General features: G+C 47.9%; 1 protein-coding gene across 2 annotated transcripts in view; it reads right to left on the reverse strand.

Annotated features, from left to right (window-relative positions):
• Positions 1 to 16,455, reverse strand: part of LOC119174215 (uncharacterized) — a 197,505-nt gene extending 181,050 nt beyond the window's left edge. Inside the window, exon 1 of one of the 2 annotated variants that reach the window (XM_075889687.1) lies at positions 16,047 to 16,455. The gene's annotated coding sequence lies outside the window, so the exon portion shown is untranslated. The remainder of the gene's footprint in view (positions 1 to 16,046) is intronic. The other variant, XM_075889689.1, reaches the window with a different exon arrangement.
• Between the last annotated feature and the right edge of the window lie 1,480 nt (positions 16,456 to 17,935).

Raw genomic sequence — 17,935 nt, forward strand, 5'->3', positions numbered from 1 at the left:
GTGTACGCATGACAGCGGGTCTTGCGTCATTAGGGCGGCGGATTAACCTGGCCCGTACCTGTATATGTAGGCTGCCCATGACTATAGCCTGAATGTTCACGGTGTTCGCAAATTGCTCCTCACGGGTGAGTGCCGCAGAAATTGGAAAGTCCTGAGCAAAACGTTTAATAGAAACATCGTAAGAATTCACTGATCGATCATCGTCACAGAGTAAAAGGGCCGGTAACGTTTTTTCTTCGCATTTCGCCCACATCGAAGTGTGGGCGCCGTAAATGGGAATCGAACCTGCGTCCCCCATCTTAGCGGGGCGAACGCCTTAGCCGCTTAGTTACAACGGTGACCGATCTATAATATGCCCTCAAAAAGTACTCCGCCCACTGGCGTTCACTGAGAAGCTATGCGTTTGGCTAGCGGGCACGAAAACGCAAGTGAGAATCATGTTCGCTGACGGTAAGATCTAATGAGCATGGGAAAAATAAGACTCATAATTCCAAGTGATCAAGAATATATAGCACATTCGATCCGCTAAGCGATGCTTCTCATAAGCTTGTAACTTGCTTCGAGACATTACACTTCATACTTAGATACTGCTAGCTCTACTATATCTGGTTATTAGCGAGCTAGCAGGCGATTCATCGCACCAAGATCTATCGAGCGTGTTGACGGATCGAGGCTGCTGGCCAATGCATTCTCTTAGCATTTCACTCACTCCATCGTCGTGCTCTGTGGATATAACCACATATATGCAGTCATAGATACACTACAGCGCACTTTCGGAGCCTGATGTATCGGTGACGCCTCAAGTACGCTCCCAACTTGCGTCGTTTCCCACGCCTAGCTCAGCGAGTGAGGGACGAGACCACGCGGACTCTGATGGTCAAAGTACCTCCCCCTCCCCCCATATGCAAATCCACCACGCCGCCGCGTAGTAGACATACAGTGCGAGTATTTACTAATCTCAGCGAATCGAGGGCACTCAGACGCGAGCGGAACCGGCGGAGTTTACGAAACGGTGGTCACCGAATGCAGCGACGCAGGCATGTATACAGCTTCAGCAGTCGTAAGCAGCTGGTGATGCGTGCTTGAATTCACGTGGATGGACAGAACGCGCACGCCGGCACGCCCTGTTTACCGCAAGAGCGCGCAGATCCGGCCGACTCTGTCGCGGAAGAGCCAGAAAAAATCAAGTCGAGACAAGCCCAGACGTGCTCGGATGTAGTCCTAGCAGGGCAAACTGCGCCCAGGGAGCGGAAGTACGGACCTGACGTGCACCTGACCGAAAACAAAAAGATGACTAAGAAAGAAAAAATGCGCTTCGGGAGTTCCACTGGCTTACATGCAAACCTGCACGCTCGTGCACGACTTTTGCGCACGTATAGCATGCAACACACAAGGAACCGCGGAGTGTTCTTGGGTGTACGCAGGGAACCTTTGTGCGCGGCACGTGCTCGCAGATGCAAGTGGCCTTAATCGGGCCGTCCGGTGGTCACAAAGTGCGACCACGCGTGCATATATTCCTCCACCATTATCATCATCATCGGAAGCGCGGCGACCAACCACGGTCGCGGCAGGAGGTGCGTGAAAAGTGGCCTTCAAAGAAGAAATAAAGAGAAAGAAAGGAAAATAGAACAAAGGAAGACACCGTCAGCGCTACGCTTGCCCGAGCGCGGTTAAACAAGCCAGCAGAGCGGAGTCTACGGTTTCCGCAAACGGCGGAGAAAGAGAAGGAAAAAAATTCGGGTTATTACTTCGATATCAAGTCTTATTTTCTTTTACGTGCTCTTCGAGGAAAGAATGTTGCACCTGCCGCAAACCCGGTTACAGAGACAAGCGCTTCGGTAATTGTTGAATCGAGCCTCAAATCGCAGCTATTTTTGTTAGTACCTGCGTAAAAGGTTGGTCTTTCAATACTTTGGTATCTACGTGCTGTGTTCTGTTTATGATCCAGAAATTTCTTGCGTGCGACTCGACATTAGTGACCGTCACAAATAAACGAAATGAAATAGTCTAGGAAGTTTTCACTTCTGGAGAGAGACATTCGATATTTTGCACTATCGTTAAACTATAGATAAGCGGTGACGTGTGCTAAAGTTTTCTGACCCCCCCCCCCCCCCAATCCTTCCGTTCTCACTCAGGGATGTTCCGTACTATGCCGAAAAATTCCCATTCAGACGCAAAAATTCCCTATTTCGGGTATTTTTCCCTGCAAACATTGACGAAATTGCCAGCGTATTTCCCAGCACAACACTAATAATTTGCGCACCCATCCATCCACCCCCCCCCCCCCCCCCACACACACACACTATAACTACACGCGTGTCACGTATTGGCGACTTTTGAAATCATGACTAGCCCCTCCACTGCCACACACCAAAAGCATGACATTATTCATTCATATACTGTTAGTATACTGCACATTGTGGGTTTCAAGTCCAACACCACTACTGAACTAGAAATCGCTCCGCCTAAATATCAGAAACAAATAACAAAGGCTATGCTTGCGTGGTGCATGCGTCAGAACTAATCACAGCAGTTGAAGGCGCACTGTGACCGCTAATTATCTGTCATCAGATGAAAAATTAACCATTCCTGAAATAGCCTGTAATATCACGAAGATTCCTTTTTTCCCTTTGGCTCAATGTGACAAGCGAAAATTCTCCAAAACAGGGAAAATCGCCTGCACGGGACATCACTGTTCTCACTTCTGTCGTGCTTATTTACAGTTAAAAGCGAGAATGAAACAAATTTCGCTTATTTGGGTCAGGCTGAACTATCTCACTACCGAAACTGTAGGGCCGTTGGCCAACAAAACTACACCACAAAGCAAGGTGCTTTCAAGGTGCTGGCCAAATTTGCGTCGAATACTGACAAGAGAACAACGTGCATATTTGTGTCCTACTTTACTGTTCCGCTCATTCGTAAACTTTCTTTTAAAATTAAGGAAATACAGCAAGGACGTTAAGCAGCATGGTACTGAAATGAATGCAAACGTATACGTTTTAAACAGTAAATGTATGTGCAAAAAGAAATTTAATATAAAATATAAACAAAGCAATAGTAAGGCTAAAACACGAAAATGAGATTCGCCGCGCAAAGGAACATAATTTAGTTAGTCGTTTATTCACTGTATGGCGAGCGAATGGTATCCTAATGAGGACATTCCATGCGGAGATTCGCACCGACTCTGTGAGCTGCTCACAGAATGTAAATTCCTCATCGCTTTTTTTTTTCGGCGCTTAACTGTCCAACCTTCAACGCGGTAGTCTATTAGGCTGCCATTCTTTTCAATTTAAGCTGTCACGTAGTCCATGAGGAAGGCCGTTTGAAACGTAAACACGTGCTAGGAAAAAGTAGGGTGATGATTCACAACATCCGCTGACGAAACGGTGAGATGATGAAACGCCGCAGTTACGAAAAAAGTAGTTCCCAAGTGACGTTGAAGGCGACAAATAGGGTCAATGGGATTCTAAAGAGAGCCCATCAACGGCGTCGGCAAGATAGCACCAAAACGCCCTCTAAGGCAAAACTCGCAATGCATCAAAAACGTGCCTACTACGCTGCACGATGACAAAATTCGGTCGCGCTTTCAGCAACGCCCGCTTCTGTCACTCTTCCCTCCCCGGTGCGGTTATAAAAGAGGCCAGGAAGAGGTCGTGATCTGGCTTCGCTCGGGGGGAGTTCGGTGCAGTGCGACAAGAGCTGGAGGCACGGAACCACTGCCGCCCCCCATTCTGACGTTGGCCCATGTGCTTCGAAACATTAGCACGGAAAACTGGGAGTGCGGGTTCAGCCTATTCTCAGGTGACAGATGCATAGATCTCTTTGCCTTTGTTCACATCAGGATAACTTCAAGAGAGGTCTCACTCGAAAGCACAGAACGTCAATATTGATATGTGCAATGCGGGACCCTTCTCTCTCAACGGCCCTTTACTACTTCTGCTATTAAAATCCAACACCATCGGACGATTTTTTGACTGAAGTGAACGTGACGGAGTCGTACTAGTATGAGGAAGGCCATCGTGGAAACTTGTCAATAATGTCGGACAACATGAAGTTATTTAATACGCGTTTTCAAAAAAAAATGCGCAGGAGCTTTATGCATTTCGTTTCGGTCGAAATGCGACCATCCGGACCCACGATCAAACACGCAAACTGTAACTCAACGACATAATTGCATAGCCACAGTGATGCCAGGACGTTTAATATGACTGATGAACTATTCAGCACAGATCGGATGAAGTCATTCTAACCTCATTGGATTGCATTTATTGAGGTTTCCATAGAGGTTATTAGGTATCCAGCTTACAAGCACAACGCTAAAATGCTTTTTCATTACAACGCCCCGCCACGGTGGTCTAGTGGCTAAGGTACTCGGCTGCTGACCCGCAGGTCGCAGGATCAAATCCCGACTGTGGCGGCTGCATTTCCGATGGAGGCGGAAATGTTGTAGGCCCGTGTGCTCAGATTTGGGTGCACGTTAAAGACCCGTGGTCAAAATTTCCGGAGCCCTTCACTACGGCGTCTCTCATAATCATATGGTGGTTTTCGGACGTTAAACCCCACAAATCAATCAATCAATCAGCTTTTTCATTACAGTTTCTTTAACAAGACATATCTAGCCAACAGTATCATTGAGACGCGTCTTACAGAAGAACATATGTGCTTTACAAATGTCCACATGATGCATTGATGTTGGTACTGGTTGGCCCAGTCTCCTTTTGAAGTTGTAAGATAGACGGCACCCAAAAAAAAACGGGCCGACGTCGTCCTGCCACTTCACCATCACCTTTATTGAGACAATAAATAAATGAGCGGACGATTTCGGCACGTGTGGACCGTTACTTCTACGAAGATAATACCCGAATATTTACAAAACAACCTAGGGTTCCGCGCGTGCACAACTGCACGCAACTCGGCGAGCGAAACGGAGAGCTTTTTCCGGCCTGTCACGCCCGACCAGTCGCGCTTCCCGCGTGAGAGACTCGGTTGTTCTTCCTACTTGGAACGCCCGTGGCGTCAACGCACGACGCGCTCAGCCATATACAAATCAGCTGTAGCACATCCGCACACACCGAGCACCACACGCTGCACCAAGACGGCTGCGGGGATTTAAGGCACTCGGAAGTCGGCCGGGCATTATTGCGGTTACGCGTAATCGCCCGGATGACGAGTTCGGGCTTTATTTAGCTTGCTTCGAACACGGGAGTGGCAAGACGTGCAACCTGGCGGCAACGTCGCTCGAATCCTTCTCGTATTCAGGTGAATGGTATACCGTATGCGTACGTTACCTGAGGAAGGCGCTTTCTTGCACAGCGCAAGAAAGCGTCCTAGTCATCAGTGTTTAGCTGGTTGAGGTGTTTTCTGTTTGACGTGAACCATTAGTCCTTCCTCCTCAAAGAAAAAAAAAACAAGCAGATATGATTCGAAATTCGCGGCTCGTCATGAGCCACGTAGGCTCTGACTTATTAATGTATTGTAACCTTTACGAATTAGGTCTCGAGTCCCAAGAAGGCTGGAAATATCCACCTGGATCAAGCCCGTACTACTAACTATTCGTGAACTTCATCCTCCTCACCATGCCCGCTCGGTTTTTACAGACATATGTAGAGTACACAAAGTCGTAGTTTTAAGATGCAAATAATTTGACGTCACGCTGTGCTCATGTAGAGAAAGAAATAAATGCCCTTTAAGAAGTGTAAAGGAAAGGTGTTCGCTCAAGTTTGCTTTTCAAAATTTTGCTCAAATCAACGCGCAAGTTTTGAAAAGAACGCAGTCATACTGCCGAATCAGTACCAGCTATTTAAGCTTACTTGCTTGGTTTTCAAGTGAAGCTCGTATTCTTTCACCCCCCCCCCATCCCCATCCCATGTGCAGGGTAGCAAACCGGCTGTCTATAGGCTGGTTAACCTACCTGCCGTTCTTTCCCTCTCATTTTCCTTCCTTATCGTATTATAAGTACTTGTCTGGACTTTCTCAAGGATAACAAATTAATTGCCGATTAGCTGGGCATTTAGCTGACTCACGTTGAACAAGGGTATGTAACCCAATGGCGTTACCCTATCACCCCGTTTATTTCTCAGAAAAGCCCTTGAAGCGGACTGTGGAGTGCTCCAGCCGTCAATCTGCTGGCTGTGTCAGGTGCATGAAAAAAATCTTTTGTTTTATCGGGAATCAGCTATCTACGTAGATAACAAAGTGAGCGACAAAGAGCGTGCAAGGGCAGTTAACTCTAGTAGCTATGTATGCCACATGTACAATTACAGTATCACGTACAGTATATCGTGTATCGCTCGTGCACTGCGTTCACCGCAGAGGTTCATTAAGATTAATATCTCTTATACAGGCCGGATTTCTATCTCTCAAGGTCGAAACTTCAAGAGCAAATACAGCACGCAAGAAGGCGTACGATTCCGCATCGTCTATCCCCTTCATACGTGGACCCATTAATTTCTACGAAGCGTACAGCCGACTGTCTTGAGCCAGATCGGTGGGCTATCACTACAGGGTGTGATATAAGTGCCTGCGGAGATCACTCGGCCTATGTTCTAGGAAAGTGCGCCGCTTTGCATTCGTTGTTGCTACAGGCTCCGTAACAAAGCGATATCGGCATTTCATTCGAAGTCTCCCGCGAAATAAAGTGGGCGTGTCGCCGGTAATTTAACACCGAGTATCTGACAACACGCAAAGGGGATGTCGCGGCAGAGAACGTAATAAAATGAATAGCCACACCTTGGTACAACGAAGTGGCATCTGGCACGAATTAATGGAACTAATATTCGACATTGAATTCGTTGTAACCGATAATTCACCACAGCCGTTATTCGTGTTCGCTGTGTTTAAGCTTTACTGTGCTTTTCAGCCGCCACGGTGGTCTGCTGGTTATTGTGCTCGATTGCTAACCCAGAGGTCGTGGGATCTAATCCCGGCCGCATTTCCAATGCAGGCGAAAATTTTCTGTGAACTTGTATAGACTTAGGTGCATGATAATAAATACCAAGGGGTCTAAATTTTCGGAGTTCTCCCCAACGGCGTTCCTCGCAATCATATCGTGGTTTTGAGACGCTGAACCCGAACAATTATTGTGATTGAGCTTTGTTTTCAGCAGATGGCCCGTTGAAATGTTCCTTTCTATGAGATCTGAATTTTTTATACTACCCGTGGAAAAACAGCCTTGCATGTTTTCTTGGGTATCGGCTGAAGGATAAAACGACCATTGTTGAAACAGAAACAAAAAAAATTTGTTATAGATTATATTTTTTTATGGTTCCTCTTTGTTGTTACAACGTCGTGCACTTGTGTACACAACTTTCGCGTAAGCCAATGCAATCGATGAGAACTATCAATACTACCTGTGCAAAAACATGTCATGAGCAGAATTCGTCAAATGATAAGGGCCAACACTAAATGTTGCAGTCTGTAGGAAAAATAAGACAACATCATCAACTACTAACATTCTAGGGGATCCGTGCAGTCATGTATACTATTAATTAGAGAAGAAAAAACTGCACCAATGCCATCGAATGAGAAAGGCCACAAAATAACGGTCAAAGCGCAGCACTGAAGTGATACGGCGCGCTAATTTTGCTCTTCTAGTGCAGTACATGCAATATGGGCGATGTGCAAACACACCTAATCGGAACACGTGGTGACTCTAATCATCAGGCAGAGTTTCTTGGAAGCATTGGTCCTCAAGCACTGCAGTGATTGAGCATTGGTGGAGCAAGCAAGGTAGTACGCATGCACTGTCTGCTTTGTTAACGACGAAGCCAGCAATTCGCAAGTGCCAAGCCTCTTTACGTTGTTCTGCGCCGTTGGCCCGTACAGTCGCGTTGATTATATGCTCGCGCGATTGTTTCCTAATTGCGAAAACGAGTTTCACAGCTATAGTATACATCGTTAGCCAATTAAACGCCCGTGACCCGGACGCGCGCTGTGCAGCGGCGGCGAAAGGTAATCGTGCGCTTAAGCAATGCACTGTCCGGGCTATAAGGTCAATCGCACAAAGGCGTGACCCCTTTCCCTAACTAGCGCGTCAAGGCGTCTAGAGGCTAGCATCAAACAGACACAAATGAGAGGGCAGCTATGAAGCGCATCAAAGAGCAGCCGTGGTGGAGCGGTGAAGAAACTGCGACAGAAAGCGTCCCCCCGAGTGTTATGCCCAGCAAGAGTTTTCCACTGCCTCCCGCGACATCATCAATGGCGGCAGTGTGCATCACTACAAGGCTGACTCACGTACAAGGCGGCTCAATTTTTATCGGACGGATCTGTTTCCGGTCCTGTCGACAGTACATGTACGCTCACACGACAGTTACAGTGCATACGAAAGAGCAGCCCACCCGTCTGGCTCAAGAACGCCGAGGTCGTGGGCAGAAAAAATTAGCCGAATGCTCAACGCAGATTTTAAGATTGCAGGCCCCGGCCGTGGCTTAGCGCGGAGGAAGTGTGCGCGGGACGACGCACATGGCAAGCGGCACAACACGCCACAGAATCGCGACGCCCGTGTGCTTATGCCTATGTATACGAAGGGGTTCAGTCACAAACCTGCCCGTTCGCGCAAAGCAGTCAGCGTTGCCAAACGGTGCAAAACACACACACACACACACACACACACACACACACACACACACACACACACACACACACACACACACACACACACACACACACACCTGTGCACGTACTGCGTGCGACGCGGAAGGAAACCACACAGCCGGAAAATCGACAGAGAAGGGGCGTCAATCTTTCGACGACGGCGACAACGATTATGCGAGCGCCTCGTGGCACATACATCCACCATCTCTTATCCAGTCGCGCGGCGCACATAACGGTGCGACAACGGCCCACCTATCTCTGCCCATATATATAGCAAAGCAAGCAACGCAAAAGCAATCAAACCGCAGGCTCGCCTTTCGAGAAAGGAATCGCGCGCCGAAACAACGGCCCACGTCTTTGACCGCGCAAGGCCCACGCGTTCATCAGCGGGTAGCTTTGAGATAGAAAGCAGAGAAGGCAGCTGTGCCGAACTCCCTGCTTCCGTTTCGCAGGACGAGACGTCGGCGGGTTTGGACGAGGCTGTGCGAGTCGTGCCAAGTCGGCGTGCTGGCTTCGGCGCTCCTGGAGCGAGCTGGACGACGAGCGAGCGTTGATCATTTCTTCTTCGCACCGTGCCCTGGCACGCGGCGGGAGAAACGAGTTAATGAGCAAAGCCGCGCCCCCTCCTTGGTCAAAACTTGCCGCGGAATAAGGTCGAGACAGGAAGCGGGCAGGAATTGCCTGTAGTGAAGAGTGGGCGGGGTTTGCGGACGGGTTAACACGCGGTGCGGACGGCTGCGCGCTGTACGACCATACGTCGTCCCTCGGCCAGGAAGTCTGGACGCCGACCAGCCTTGCGTAATATCATGGAACGATTAATCGTTGCTAGGTGGAGACACCGCTTTACGAAACTTCCCGTTTCGAGACGCAGCCACTGTCTGCGTTCCACTCACGGGAAGTCGATGTCCACTTGTGTGACATGTACTGATGAGTCGAAGACGATGGAACTCACGCCAGTAGATAAAGATTAAGAGGACATAACAGAAAGGCGGAGAGGTTAAGTGGGCTGGGTTAGGTTCGCTGCCCAGCACAGGACGATGAGCCTGAAGGGGGAGGAGGGTAACCAGTGCACGCACAGAAGGAAGCATCCATCGTCCAGTTCGGCAAAATTACTTTCCTAGAACAGCAGCACAGATTCGCGACTAACCGAGTGTTGCTAAAATATAACACGCAAACTTCATAATGAACGAAAAATGACACCAACAGTTCTGCGAGGGAAAGCAGTAGAGCCACAATAATGGTGATTTTACCACATCACAATTGACGATCATATATACATCTCTCTCGCCGGGCAATTTCATCTGCTACAGAACCTTACGACCGATCGGCTGGTCCACATCCCAAGCATCGATACATGTGACCTCTCTCGCCTTTTGTTACTTTCGCCGCTATGTTAATAACCCAACCCGCGCGATGCACTGGCAGGACCGATCTCGAAAGAAAAAAAAAAGAAAACAGGTATAAGACCCTCCACCCGGTCTCGCACATAGCGGCCACTGCCCAAAAGCAAACGACCGTATCATGCGCTTCCCCGTGCACACGGAGCCGACTGAAAGCGCGCACATACAAAACGCATCACGCTGGCTTCGCGTATATGTACACAATGAGCGCACGCGAAAGAAATGTCATACGAAGAGACCAGTACGCTGCAGCATCATATACACGGAATACACGATAAGGCAAGTGGGTCAGAAGCGGCGTCCATTGTTCGTAGCTGGCTTCGCGTTCTCTGTGCGAAGGCAGGAAAAAACAGCGCGCCGAAAGAAAGCGAAGACATCACTTTCGTTGGCGTGGCGTGATATGCTGCGACTTTCCTTTCGCTGCGAGCAGTCGGGCCTACCTACCGACCTTCCGGGGGCTCCCACGGATCGGGATGAGGGCGATGGACGAATTGCCGAGACGTGCGACGCCCACTTAAAAAGAGCGATGAAACGAGCGTCGTATTCTCATTCATAGGGCGGTATTATGGTTTAGCTAGAAAGCGAAATAGAATAACCACCCAATAAGCTTTTTTTTTTTTTTGTAGTAGGCTATGTAATATTTGCTCGGTATTACATTCTCAAACCACGTTATTACTAAGGGACGTCATGGTGGGAGGGCTCCGGAAATGTTGCTCCTTTTAAATTCTTTAAAAGGACACAAATAGAAACAATGACTACGTTTAGATTCACAAACTGCACTTCGATAACTCTAATGTCATATGTTTGACTGTCATAAGCGGAGAAAATCAAGCTTGAAGTCGTATACTTTCAAGTTTCGCGCCGACATATCCGCGCTTGACGTCAAATGTTTCAAATGGTATTTTTCATATTATCGCAGACACTGGATCAATGAGATTTTCTGATACTTCGTATATCATACGTATATAGGGCACCCACAGATGCCAGTGCATACATTTTCATTGATTATAAGCTGCGTAGTTACCCAGTAGATGCCTTCAAAAATTGCTGATATCACAGTTTTCGGTGCGGGTATATCAAGGTGGCGCCTCCAACCGCACTTTCTTTTCGCGCGTTTACTCAGTTATCAAGCGTCATGTCGCGTTACAATAGGCGTTTCCGGGATTGTATGCTTTACTATTGTTGATTTGATTGATTTGTGGGGTTTAACGTCCCAAAACCACCATATGATTACGAGAGACGCCGTAGTGGAGGGCTCCGGAAATTTCGACCACCTGGGGTTCTTTAACGAGCACCCAAATCTGAGTTCACGGGCCTACAACATTGCCGCCTCCATCGGAAATACAGCCGCCATAGCCGGGATTTGATCCTTCGACCTGCGGGTCAGCGGCTGAGTACCTTAGCCACTAGACCACCAAGGCGGGGCTAGTATACTTTACTAATACGCGAAGAATTGTTTTGCCGTTTAGCACACGAGACTCCAGCGTTCCGTCTCCATTTAAATGTGGTGCCGCCGCCGGTATTCGGTCCCGCAGTTGTGCATAACTGCTACAAGTGAAGGGCGACGCGACACGTATGTTTTCGAGTTCAGGCGACTTCATAGACTTCACTAGCTATTAAATATGTCCGCCTGTACGACAATGATTTGAGTGAGCTCAGTGGGGAATTTTAGGAATGCGCAGAGTTCATTGAGGCAGAAAAAAATACAAAATGAGCGACGGCCTCAATAACCATCCCACCGCAGTATGGCATGCTTAGCCGCTATTTTAAACGCAAGGAGCGCCATCGAAACTGAACACCTTCGGTCGTTACCGAGAAAAGTGAATTTTTTGTTCCAACGCACGTATTTAGCACGTATAGGGCTCCTAAGATGTGCGCAACAATTACTGACAACACATACTTCTACGAAAATAAAGAAGTTTTAAAAAAATGCTGTACCGCTGAACTCAGATGTGTAGCATTGAAAATAGAAACACTGGCGCAAGCTACACACCCTTCAAAATGATCAGACTCACTCCGTCGTCTGTTTCAACACTTCTTTAAAGTTTAGTCTGCACAGACGACCAACAGGCAAGCACACTGGGGCGGTCGTGCTGATGGTTCGCTACTTTCCAGTGCCCTGCATTTAGATAGCGCTCCTCAAAAAAAAAAAAAAGCGCAGTGAACCGTTTACATGCTGCGCGTTGACAGAAGGAAGTGTGTCTTATTCTTTCCTCACGCCATCAGGCGTCAAATCTTGCTCGTCAGGTATACAATGCGCTCGACGTGAAATATAGGCAAGAAAGGCGATACAATCAGGGAAAAAGAGTGCTACTATATATGTATAGGAACCTACATACTTTGTAGTCGCTCCTATAGAATGCGCCAACACACTGGCACGTAGCTGACGATGTGTTGCAACGATTCTTTGCTCTTGTCTTCAGTGGATCTATATTCCCTTTTTCCAGCATCACTTGCGTTGCAAGGCTTTTGCCAGCAAACCCGGTAGTTGGTTCTAAGATAAAATAGTCCTATCGTCAGCGTTTGTGCAACACGTTTTACACAGAAACTTTTTTGTTAAACAACGGGTAACCATTGAGCGATATCTTTCCTTTTGCGGATTCCGTGAAGTTTCCCCGAGTTGTCATACGTATGTACAGTACTAGCGGATTGAAAGAGGACCATTTACGGCTAAGTAACGTTAACACATGCGTTTCCACCATCTTTAGTTCGGGTTCTACCGACGTATTGACTCGAGCACGTAAATGAAAGCCTACACTATCTTTAGACATCAGATGTACAAGCGCCGACGTGAGACGTGGTTATTGCGAGCTATTGCGCATAGCAATCTTTATGTTAAGTGATTGGATGCCCAATTTGAATACGCATGAACGGGGTACATTGTTTTTGATTGATATGTGGGGTTTAACGTCCCAAAACCACCATATGATTATGAGAGACGCCGTAGTGGAGGGCTCCGGAAATTTCGACCACCTGGGGTTCTTTAACGTGCACCCAAATCTGAGCACACGGGCCTACAACATTTCCGCCTCCATCGGAAATGCAGCCGCCGCAGCCTGGATACGAACCCGCGACCTGCGGGTCAGTAGCCGAGTACTTTAGCCACTAGACCACCGCGGCGGGGCGGGTACATTGTCTTTCTTTTTTGATCTAGAGTTATTATGGATATCACAGCATACGAGACAAAAAATTGCCCAAATAAGCTAGTGCAACACACGGTAGCTATCGGGACAGCGAATATGCCAAAGCGTGCAATGATGAGAACGACTTTCTAAAACTAACTATTTCTTCCCTCCTCCCAAAAGAGTGAGTAGGCGTTGTGCCCCTCCAGGTGGCACTTGCAGCTGGCTCTCTCCCTCTTTCCTCTGTGTCCTTGTGTATGCAAATCAAAGAAATAAATATATGAAACCCGCGACATAAAAACAAAACAAAAACGATGTAACCTGGGGGACCGTTGTTCATTCCTCATGCCTTTCATTGAGGACGTGTAGATTGAATGATTGATTGTGCTATTTGAGGAACAAGAAGACACCTAATTTCTGCAGCCCAATAGGGAGCACGGCGCAGTGTCTAAGACTGGATGCCATGCATGTGCCATTTCACTCTTGCCATTTCGCACCCGAACCTCCCCATCTCTTTCTTTACATACGAATTTCCCAGTTAATCTAGATATTGTTAACTCAGAGGGACATCAACCGAGGTGCAGAGTACCTTCAGAAGCAAGAAAAAAAAATAATGACTTGTCAGGTCCCACTCGGACTCTTCTTTGGCTGAAACTGAGGGTAACCAAATAGTGGATTCTTTCATTCGGGTCGTGAGGTCACGCCTAGAGTTAGTGCATATGTTACCGCTAGGTAGCAGAGAGAGAGTGCGCATAGGTCCGCCATCTTGCCCGCTGAGCGGTCCATGTCATGTAATGGGTAGCATGCTTTAAACCACCACCAATTATGGACGTGAATTTTTTTAGAAACTGGTTATGCACCAGCTGCGTGCATGGTCTTAAGTGAACACGTCTGCCTCCTGTAATGGGAGGATGGCTTTAATCCACGATTTCGCTATGATAGTCACGTGTTCCCATGCACGATGGCAATGAACGCTTGTACTACGCAAGATTGCTGTGATATTACATGGTGCATTATGAAACCTCTACAGAGGACCCGTGTGTTCATAAAGCAAGGGTTTTTTTTTTTCGCTACATTTCCAAACCAAGGAAGATATTTTCGTTACAAAGGTGTTTTGCTTTTATGCAGTACCGCTATCTTGGTCGGTGGTGAAACAAGTGAGTGCTAAGAGCTACCTGTGCATGACAAACACGTTTCGTTTCTCCTCCCATTGATAAGATTTTTAGTTATCCTCCCAGACGTGCCTGCCTGCCACAAACACCACGCGGTTTGGGCTTGCAAACGAGACGTGTAAGCGTGGAGCAGTTGCACTCAATTCGCGCACCCACACCTGGCTTGCAAACACCGGCCCCAACAAAAATGCTCCATTTGCAGCTTACACGTGCACCGGAGTATTCTGGGAAGGAATTCCGGGACGGGAAAGAAAAGAGCCGAAGAGGGTGGGTACAAGCGCATTACTTGTGAGTAAATGCATGCGAAACAACTTCACGCTGGTTGCAGACTCGATGACAATGGTTTTTGGAGGATGGGGAGCGGACCTCGTTTTTTTTTTTTTTTTTAAGACTACTGCGAACTTCACAACAGTGGTTAGTCGGGTTTACCAGTACGTGGCTTCTGAGATTAGATTAGTTCCGGCAGCGCGTAGTTCCGCCGAAGCTACTGCCAACTGCACCTGCATGCGTTCTTCTGGTATTTTCTTCTTCGCGCTGCTTGCTGCAGCAAGGTGCCCGCGGTTCCATGAAGCTGTACTCGCGCAGTTTTTTCGGAAAATGGCAGAGTGCTGCGCAGCAAATTGACAGCTTAGTTATGTATCCATGCACTCGTGGCAGCATGTACCAATGATTTTCAATAGAAGAGCGCTCAACTTGAGCGTGCTATCAGCGCTTGCACGTTCGTCAAGTCGAATGATTGAATGACAAGCACAGACATCTTGGTGCGCGGAGTGGCATTTTTCCAGCGCAATCGTGACGTACGTATCCGACGCAAAAGCCGTCGTCGAAGCGGACGCTCTCTGCCATGCTCCTTTTCGCGGTTTTCTCGCTGTGCTGCCGCCATGATTTTAGATTCTCGCGAATACGTGAAGCTCAACGAGGAATCGGGTGATTCGTAGAAGTTCAACAATGAATCAGGTGATTCGTATCGCCGGCATCGCGGCAGACTGCGCGAGTCGGTGTTGCGTAGCGTTTCTAACACTTATAACAAATTAAAGCGAGAAGGGACTAAGGAGGTGTTAGCGCCTCCCCATTCTCCGTGCACATACCCATCTTTTCAAGTTGCGCTAATTCTTAAGAAGGTTGTTCACATTGCAATCATTGTGCTCGGGATATGACTTTTGAGAGGTAGGCACTAAAATCACGCCAAAGCAAACGTGGACAAACATTGGTGCATTATCTCATTAATCGCCGAAACGTCGGTGTAATGGATGCGGCTGTTCGATGTAATATATGCGCGGGACATACCGCGCGTAACTCGGATCACTCGCAAAGTGATTGCAAGCCTCTCGGCCTTTATGCTCGTTCTGCCCTGTTGAATGACCTTCGTTAGAAAGTTGGTGTTACAGCACTGCTTGTTTTACTGATTCATAGTGATAAGGGAATTTTTCGTAGTCAGCTATATTTAATGCCAAGAGGAACAGCTCATACACAGGTGCGATTAGCAAAATAAGAAAGGACGAACGCGGTTAAATTTTACACGTCCCTGTAGACCCGGAATCGGATGCTACCGTGAATTTATGTGCCTTGCAAATAATAATAATAATAATAATAATAATAATAATAATAAATGAAATGAACGACTTGCATCAACGCTTTCACGCCTAGAAAAGCCCAATATATGCACGCACGCTGCAACCATTTCCTTTTCGTCGTCGGGGCCTCTACGCCAATCGTTCTCGGCTTTACAACAAAGGCGAGGTTTAATTCCTCCAACTCACCTTGACTTCAAACGAAGCGCGGGGCGGGCTTTCCCGGCCGACAGTCGACGCTCCGTGGCAGACGATTCGGTAATCCCAAGGGAGTGGCGCACAGTTGCCCAACACGGCGAGGAATAACACCACCCACCGTTTCAACAAAGCACCAGAAACTCAAAAGATTCCGTTTCTCTCTCGCGCACTTCAATGGTCCCGAGCCGATGCGGTGTTCCGGTGCTGGAACAATCAGCTGCCGGTAGAACAGCGAAGCGATGAAGGCGGCAGCAGAGAGCGTTACGAGGGAGCGTAGTACACACCTCAGTAGGGACGAGCGGTGGTTGTGACGCTGTGACTGACGCCTGTTTCACTGGACGACCAGACCACGCCACTGCTGGCACAACGTGCGCGGCCACCGAAGCACGTTCTCTAACGACCGGCGCCGGCCGGCCGATTCAGAGCTCTAGCGCGCACCGGCGACACTATCGGCACAGTGGGAGAGAAGGAGGTTCTCTCCTAGGCCCTTTCACTCGTCCTCCCGCGTCTGGTTTCGACCGTTTTTCCTCTTGAGAAGCCACCGGCAGGGAAGCAGGTGCGAGGCGCGCGTGCGGTTGGGCAGCGCCGCTAATGGTTATTACTGGTATTATCTGACGGTAATTCGTCGCTTCAATGACCAACTAAATTGTAACCTTCTTTGTTATTACTAAACTAGCTGAACACGCAAATAGTGTATGTTTTTTTTATTATTCGTACAGTAGCGCCAAAAGCCCAACCTAGCCAACATAAGCGTGTGCATGGTCTCCCTTCAGATTGATTGATTGATTGATTGATTGATTGATTGATTTGTGGGGTTTAACGTCCCAAAACCACCATTTGATTATGAGAGACGCCGCAGTGGAGGGCTCCGGAAATTTTGACCACCTGGGGTTCTTTAACGTGCACCCAAATCTGAGCACACGGGCCTACAACATTTCCGCCTCCATCGGAAATGCAGCCGCCGTAGCCGGGAATCGAACCCGCGACCTGCGGGTCAGCAGCCGAGTACCTTAGCCACTAGACCACCGCGGCGGGGCTCCCTTCAGGGGCAACCAATTAGGTTATTGTTAATTTTTGGGTACCGTCTTGTATTATTATTTTATTTTTTTTTCGCTGCAGAACTTTGTGATATGGAGTAGCCGAGGCAATAGGCACCTCAACCTCTCCACAGCAAAACAGTTAAAACAGAACAGGTCCCTTCCCTCGCTTTATGCGTTCTGCGGACCTCTCATTTTCTAGGTATCTCTGGCGGCCGAAAATGCTGATGCAGCCAATGGGCATTTTGTAACAAAAAATGTTTTCCGCACTTTACCGTTCAACGTGGACACACAGCGTGAGTCCTGGGCAAGTGATGACAACAACAAAAAAACAAGCAAGAAATTGTCAGAAATGTCGCTCAAGTATGACGGACAGATAACAAACTAAAATGTGCATTACAAAAAAAAATACGATTGTCTATAAATGAAAGCACGTGATATTTACTTTTTGACGTTGTTTTCGGTGCCGTCGGGTATAGTCTCCTCACTGTCCATTACGCATTTGCCAGCGCATTAATAACGCTGCTGGTTGACATATTGTCGACTCCCCGAGATTGCACGTGTGATTTCAACGCACAACTACGTGCAAAGTGATCGGCAGAACACGCTGCTGGAAGCTTAAACAAACATACTTGCAGCAAAAAGTGGACAAGTCCAAAAAAAAAAAAAAAAAAAAACTCGACAAGCAACTCGATAAACGAGAAAGCCGGCATTATATAAGCGGAACTAGCATTGATTCTGTAATGTGAGCACTGGGCGAAAAACAGTAGTGGTGTCGGGCCAGAGCTGGACGGGTATACGGGCAGCGTCGCAGCAGCAACCAGCCAGGCAGCTCTAGCCTGT

This window comes from Rhipicephalus microplus, chromosome 3 (genome assembly GCF_043290135.1).
Source record: "Rhipicephalus microplus isolate Deutch F79 chromosome 3, USDA_Rmic, whole genome shotgun sequence".
Lineage (NCBI taxonomy): Eukaryota > Metazoa > Arthropoda > Arachnida > Ixodida > Ixodidae > Rhipicephalus > Rhipicephalus microplus.